Raw genomic sequence first — 7,953 nt, 5'->3', positions numbered from 1 at the left:
TTATTTTGGCTCCAAGGTGAAAGATTAGAGGTCTGTTTAGAACCCTGGTATATCACCAAAGCCTCCCAACTGGGCTACTAAAAAAAGTTGTGTAAAGTAATAAAAAATAAAATTGTAAAACAAAATAATAAAATAAATTGGTAAAAAAAATTAACAAAAATAAAAGACTACTGACCCCATCCACTGCCCTACTGGCACTTTCCACTGCCCTACTGACACCGTCCACTGCCCTACTGACACCGTCCACTGCCCTGCTGACACCGTCCACTGCTCTTCTGACACCATCCACTGCCCTACTGACACCGTCCAGTGCTCTACTGACACTATCCACTGCTCTACTGACACTGTCCACTGCTCTACTGACACTGTCCACTGTTCTACTGACACTGTCCACTGCCCTACTGACACCGTCCACTGCCCTACTGACACTGTCCACTTCTCTACTGTCACCGTCCTCTGCCCTACTGACACCATCCACTGCTCTACTGACATTGTCCGTGCACTGCTCTACTGACACCGTACACTGCTCTACTGACACCGTCCACTGTTCTACTGACACCGTCCACCGCTCTACTGACACCATCCACTGCCCTACTGACACCGTCCGTACACTGCTTTACTGATACCATCCACTGCTCTACTAACTCTGTCATCTGCTCTACTGACACCATCCTCTGCCTTTCTGACACCATCCACTGCCCTACTGACACTGTCCACGGCCTTACTGACATGATCCATTGCCCTACTGACTGACACTACCAGGGTCGCAAAGGTCGCATATGTGATTAGGCTCTGGTGTTTTGCTACCGTGGGGGGACCAAAACAGCAGGAAGGAGATCCGCTACAGAACATGTGAAAAGGTCCTGCTTTTGGATTGTAATAAAGAAACCTGAAATGGGAGCAAATGGCCTCAGGGATCAGTGGAATGGGCCCAGGCTGGGGGTCAGGGGGGCCCCATGGGTTCTTGCACTGGGGCCCTGAAAGTTCCAGTTACGTCTCTGTCAGCAAGCATATGGCAAGTCAGCTTTTTATGCTCAGTGTAAGAAAATCAGTGAGCAGAGGCAAGAATTTCACTTTTCATATGCTTTAATGCAAGAACAGAGGATAGCAGCAGTGTAGCATTTCCTTGCAGCAGATAAGCAATGGTTAACACTCAGGGCTCTTGCACGAATGTCAGCAAGTTAGAGCGGTCATACAGAGAGCAGAAAGCTTCACCGACTTTCAATCCTACTTCCAGCTTGCTGGTCCATCAAATCTGAAATACTGTCTCTGCACTCCCACATCAGATGTTGTTTTTACTCTCCCATAGCTCAAAGTGTAACAACCTCGGAGCACAGAGCTGCTGTGTGTTCCTCTGCCCGTGCCTGCTCCAGCTCACACCAAATAGTCCATCCGTGTTATACTCGGCTTCACTACCATGCTGACAGCTTCCCTGAATATAGTAAGATGGCGAGCGTCATGGGGCCCCCTACTGGCCCCGCCCCCCGGGCAGTGCCCTAAATGTCCGTATGGTCAGTCCGCCCCTGGTAAGCTGCCCATGCCACACACACTCATGCAACCCCATACCATCAGAGATGCAGGCTTCTGAACTGAGCGCTGAGAACAACTTGGGTTGTCCTTGTCCTCTTTAGTCCGGATGACATGGCGTCCCAGTTTTCCAAAAAGAACTTCAAATTTTGATTTGTCAGTCCATTTTAAATGAGCCTTGGCCCAGAGAAAACGCCTGCTCTTCTGGATCATGTTTGATTTGGCTTCTTTTTTGGCCTATAGAGTTTTAGCTGGCAACGGCGAATGGCACGGTGGATTGTGTTCACCGACAATGTTTTCTGGAAGTATTCCTAAGCCCATGTTGTGATTTCCATTACAGTAGCATTCCTGTATGTGATGCAGTGCCATCTAAGGGCCCGAAGATCACAGACATCCAATATGGTTTTTCGGCCTTGACCCTTGTTTCAGATTCTCAGAATCTTTGGATGATATTATGCACTGTAGATGATGATAACTTCAAACTCTCAGCAATTTTTCTCTGAAAAACTCCTTTCTGATATTGCTCTACTATTTTTCACCGCAGCATTGGGGGAATTGGTGATCCTCTGCACATCTTGGCTTCTGAGGGACACTGCCACTCTGAGAGGCTCTTTTTATACCCAATCATGTTGCCAATTGCCCGAATAAGTTGCAAATTGGTCCTCCAGCTGTTCCTTATATGTACATATAACTTTTCTGTCCTCTTATTGCTACCTGTCCCAACTTTTTTAAAAGGTGTAGCTCTCATGAAATCCAAAATGAGCCAATATTTGGCATGACATTTCAAAATGTCTCACTTAAACATTTGATATGTTATCTATATTATATTGTGAATAAAATATAAGTTTATGAGATTTGTAAATTAGTCCATTCCTTTTTTACTCCCAATTTGTACAGTGTCCCAACTTTTTTGGAATTGGGTTTGTACAATAAACATACTGTAAGTTTTGGATTTCAAAAGGGCATATTTTGCTGAAATGGGTGCATTAAAAAAATGAAGAATAAAATGACAGGAGTCAGTAAGCAGTGGGCACTGCTGAAGTCTACCATCCTAGATGCAACAAGATCATATGTCAGACAAACAAAGAAGAGTAAACTGAAGAAAAAAAAAACCAATATGGCACAATAAGGAAGTAAGCAGGTAGTAAAGGAGACAAAAAATCAGCATGTAGGAGAATCGAGGAAACAAAGTGTAGCAGATAGAGAAGTGGATAAAAACAGACTAAAGGAGGCCAAACACATTATCAGTGCTGTCAAAGCACAGAAAGAGGAGGAAAAGGCTAAATCTATTAGGAAAAGGGACAAAAGCTTTTTTTCTTTTGTTTTTTTTTTTTTTAGGTAGATCAATGACGGAAGGAAAAAAATGCAATGGGATCACCAGTCACTAGTGGTGTACCACAAGGCTCTGTTCTACCTATTTTATTTGTAAGTAATATAAAGTATCTCACGAAAGTGAGTACACCCCTCATAATTTTGTAAATATTTTATTATATCTTTTTATGTGACAACACTGAAGAAATGACACTTTTCTACAATGTAAAGTAGTGAGTGTACAGCTTGTATAACAGTGTACATTTGCTATCCCCTCAAAATAACTCAACACACAGCCATTAATGTCTAAACCGATGGCAACAAAAGTGAGTACACCCCTAAGTGAACATGTCCAAATTGGGCCCAAAGTGTCAATATTTTGTGTGGCCACCATAATTTCCAGCACTGCTTTAACCCTCTTGGGCATGGAGTTCACCAGATCTTCACTGGTTGCCACTGGAGTCCTCTTCCATTTGAGGATTTTGAGGATGCCCCACAGATGCTCAAAAGGGTTTAGGGCTGGAGACATGCTTGTCCAGTCCATCACCTTTACCCTCAGCTTCTTTAGCAAGGCAGTGGTCATCTTGGAGGCGTGTTTGGGGTCATTATCATGTTGGAATACTGCCCTGTGGCCCACTCTCTGAACGGAGGGGATCATGCCCTGCTTCAGTATATGTTACAGTACATGTACAAAAGGGAGCAAGTGAAAGGAAGCCCAGAACCGTATAAACCTTGCTCACCCGGCGCACAACCTATATAATATCTATCTAAAACACTAAGCACGTCAGACGCCATACCCGGAGGCTCGATGCTGGTACCGAGCAGCGGGCTGCTACGAAGGGCTACGGCGACAGGACGCAGGTTTTCCTATCCATTTTACGCTGTTATACTGATTTGTTTGTAAGTGCAATATGTGAGAGATTTTTTGTGTGTGGGGGAAATAAAGTGTTATGCAGTATCACGCTATGTCACTCCATTGATTTTCATGCATTGTGAGTACTACACTGAGAAGACCTCTGGCTGGGAGTCATCTATTTTGCCCTCATCCGGTTGTTATTACCCTGCTGTTGGAGGCGGTCGGGAGATCGTATATACCAGTTGCTTTGGGCACATATATCTGGTGAGTCCCCAACCTTAAGGGTGTACACTGTGGTGCGGTGGAAGTCTCCTGCGCTTTTGGTATGTGGATTCACAGTCTGTGGACTTTCATCCTCTGGCTAACATTGGGACTTTATGCATGAACGCTTATTTCTTCCTGCACATAGCTATTTATTTTATTCATTTTAGTTCATTTTTTGTGAACTTTTACAGCGCTGCTAGTGTGTTGATAGAGTGGAAGTCAGATGCTTAGACACTTTACTGTACACACCTTCTATACATGTTACAGTACATGTTGGCATTTATGGTTCCCTCAATGAACTGTAGCACCGCAGTGCCAGCAGCACTTATGAACCCCCAGACCATGACACTCCCACCACCATGCTTGACTGTAGGCAAGACACACTTGTCTTTGTACTCCTCACCTGATTGCCGCCACACACTCTTGACAACATCTGAACCAAAAAAGTTTATCTTGGTCTCAACAGACAACAGGACATGGTTCCAGTAATCCATGTCCTTAGTCTGCTTGTCTTCAGGAAACTGTTTGCAGGCTTTCTTGTGCATCATCTTTAGAAGAGGCTTCCTTCTGGGATGACAGCCATGCAGAAAAATTTGATGCAATGTGCGGTGTATGGTCTGAGCACTGACAGGCTGACCCCCCACCCCTTCAACCTCTGCAGCAATGCTGGTAGCACACATACGTCTGTTTCCCAAAGACAACCTCTGGATATGACGCTGAGCACGTGCACTCAACTTCTTTGGTCGACCATGGCGAGGTCTGTTCTGAGTGGAACCTGTCCTGTTAGACCACTGTATGGTCTTGGCCACCGTGCTGCAGCTCAGTTTCAGGGTCTTGGCAATCTTTTTATAGCCTGCCGGCCGGGATGTATCATTCTTGTTTTTTTTTTCATGAAACACCTAATTAGAGCCAGAGGCTCTAATAGGCTTCAGAAAAGGGTGGACCGGGGTGCAGAGCACTGCCCCCTAGCCCACCCATTTGTGTGACAATAGCGAATGAAAATTCGCTATTGTCACACGGATCCTCCTCCTGGCCAATCAGGAAGTGGGGCCGAGACCCGCTTCCTGATTGGCCGAAAGGTGAGCTCTTCCCATTGGCCGAGGAAGAGGCGGGAGGACTCGAGGAGACGCCGGGGGACTGAGGAGAAGCCGCCGCTGTGGAGGTAAGTGCACTGATCTCTCTCTATTGAAGGGGGCACGGCACAATGGTCTCTGCATTGAAAGGGGGCACAATGGTCTCTGCACTGAAAGAGGGCACGATGGTCTCTGCATTGAAGGGGGCACAATGGTCTCTGCACTGAAAGGGGGCACGATGGTCTCTGCATTGAAGGGGGCACGATGGTCTCTGCATTGAAAGGGGGCACGATGATCTCTGCATTGAAGAGGGCATGATGGTCTCTGTATTGAAGGGGTACGATGGTCTCTGCATTGAAGGGGTACGATGGTCTCTGCATTGAAGGGGCACGATGGTCTCTGCATTGAAGGGGGCACGATGGTCTCTGCATTGAGGGGGGCACGCTGGTCTCTGCATTGAAGGGGGCACGCTGGTCTCTGCATTGAAGGGGGCACGCTGGTCTCTGCATTGAAGGGGGCACAATGGTCTCTGCATTTTGGTCTCTGCATTGAAGGGGGCACGCTGGTCTCTGCATTGAAAGGGGCACGCTGGTCTCTGCATTGAAGGGGGCACGATGGTCTCTGCATTGAAGGGGGCACGCTGGTCTCTGCATTGAAAGGGGCACGCTGGTCTCTGCATTGAAAGAGGGCACGATGATCTCTGCATTGAAGGGGGCACGATGGTCTCTGCATTGAAAGGGGGCACGCTGGTCTCTGCATTGAAAGGGTGCACGCTGGTCTCTGCATTGAAAGGGGGCATGATGATCTCTGCATTGAAGGGGGCTCGATGGTCTCTGCATTGAAGGGAGCACGCTGGTCTCTGCATTGAAGGGGGCACGATGGTCTCTCTGCATTGAAAGGGGGCACGATGGTCTCTGTATTGAAGGGGGCACGATGGTCTCTGCATTGAAGGGGGCACGATGGTCTCTGCATTGAAAGGGGGCACAATGGTCTCTGTATTGAAGGGGGCACGCTGGTCTCTGCATTGAAAGGGGCACGCTGGTCTCTGCATTGAAGGGGGCACGATGGTCTCTGCATTGAAGGGGGAATGCTGGTCTCTGCATTGAAAGGGGCACGCTGGTCTCTGCATTGAAAGAGGGCACGATGATCTCTGCATTGAAGGGGGCACGATGGTCTCTGCATTGAAGGGAGCACGCTGGTCTCTGCATTGAAGGGGACACGATGGTCTGTCTGCATTGAAAGGGGGCACGATGGTCTGTCTGCATTGAAAGGGGGCACGCTGATCTCTCTGCATTGAAGGGGGGCACGCTGGTCTCTCTGCATTGAAGGGGGCGCGCTGGTCTCTCTGCATTGAAGGGGGGCACGCTGGTCTCTCTGCATTGAAGGGGGGTGCGCTGGTCTCTCTGCATTGAAGGGGGCGCGCTGGTCTCTCTGCATTGAAGGGGGGCGCGCTGGTCTCTCTGCATTGAAGGGGGCACGATGGTCTCTGCATTTTGGTCTCTGCAATGAAGGGGGCACGCTGGTCTCTGCATTGAAAGGGGCACGCTGGTCTCTGCATTGAAAGGGGCACGCTGGTCTCTGCATTGAAAGAGGGCACGATGATCTCTGCATTGAAGGGGGCACGAAGGTCTCTGCATTGAAAGGGGGCACGCTGGTCTCTGCATTAAAAGGGGGCACGCTGGTCTCTGCATTGAAAGGGGGCACGATGGTCTCTGCATTGAAAAGGGGCACGATGGTCTCTGCATTGAAAGGGGGCACGATGGTCTCTGCATTGAAGGGGCACGATGGTCTCTGTATTGAAGGGGGCACGCTGGTCTCTGCATTGAAAGGGGCACGCTGGTCTCTGCATTGAAGGGGGCACGCTGGTCTCTGCATTGAAAGGGGCACGCTGGTCTCTGCATTGAAAGAGGGCACAATGATCTCTGCATTGAAGGGGGCACGATGGTCTCTGCATTGAAAGGAGCACGCTGGTCTCTGCATTGAAGGGAGCACGCTGGTCTCTGTATTGAAGGGGGCATGATGGTCTCTGTATTGAAGGGGGTACGATGGTCTCTGCATTGAAGGGGGTACGATGGTCTCTGCATTGAGGGGGGCATGCTGGTCTCTGCATTGAGGGGGGCATGCTGGTCTCTGCATTGAGGGGGGCATGCTGGTCTCTGCATTGAAGGGGGCATGCTGGTCTCTGCATTGAAGGGGGCACGCTGGTCTCTGCATTGAAGGGGGCACGATGGTCTCTGCATTGAAGGGGGCATGCTGGTCTCTGCATTGAGGGGGGCATGCTGGTCTCTGCATTGAGGGGGGCACGCTGGTCTCTGCATTGAAGGGGGCACGATGGTCTCTGCATTTTGGTCTCTGCATTGAAGGGGGCACGCTGGTCTCTGCATTGAAGGGGGCACTCTGGTCTCTGCATTGAAAGGGGGCACGCTGGTCTCCGCATTGAAAGGGGCACGATGGTCTCTGCATTGAAGGGGGCACGATGGTCTCTGCATTGAAAGGGGGCACGCTGGTCTCTGCATTGAAAGGGGGCACGCTGGTCTCTGCATTGAATGGGGGCATGATGATCTCTGCATTGAAGGGGGGGCGCCCTGGTCTCTCTGCATTGAAGGGGGGCATGATGGTCTCTGCATTTTGGTCTCTGCATTGAAGGGGGCACGCTGGTCTCTGCATTGAAGGGAGCACGATGGTCTCTGTATTGAAGGGGGCACGCTGGTCTCTGCATTGAAAGGGGCACGCTGGTCTCTGCATTGAAAGAGGGCACGATGATCTCTGCATTGAAGGGGGCACGATGGTCTCTGCATTGAAGGGAGCACGCTGGTCTCTGCATTGAAGGGAGCACGCTGGTCTCTGCATTGAAGGGGGCACGATGGTCTGTCTGCATTGAAAGGGGGCACGATGTTCTGTCTGCATTGAAAGGGGGCACGC

The sequence above is a fragment of the Pelophylax lessonae genome, assembly GCF_965119305.1.
Source record: "Pelophylax lessonae genome assembly, chromosome: 1".
NCBI classification, from domain to species: Eukaryota; Metazoa; Chordata; class Amphibia; order Anura; family Ranidae; genus Pelophylax; species Pelophylax lessonae.
The sequence above is the reverse complement of the archived record's forward strand: the minus strand, read 5'-3'. Positions refer to the sequence as shown.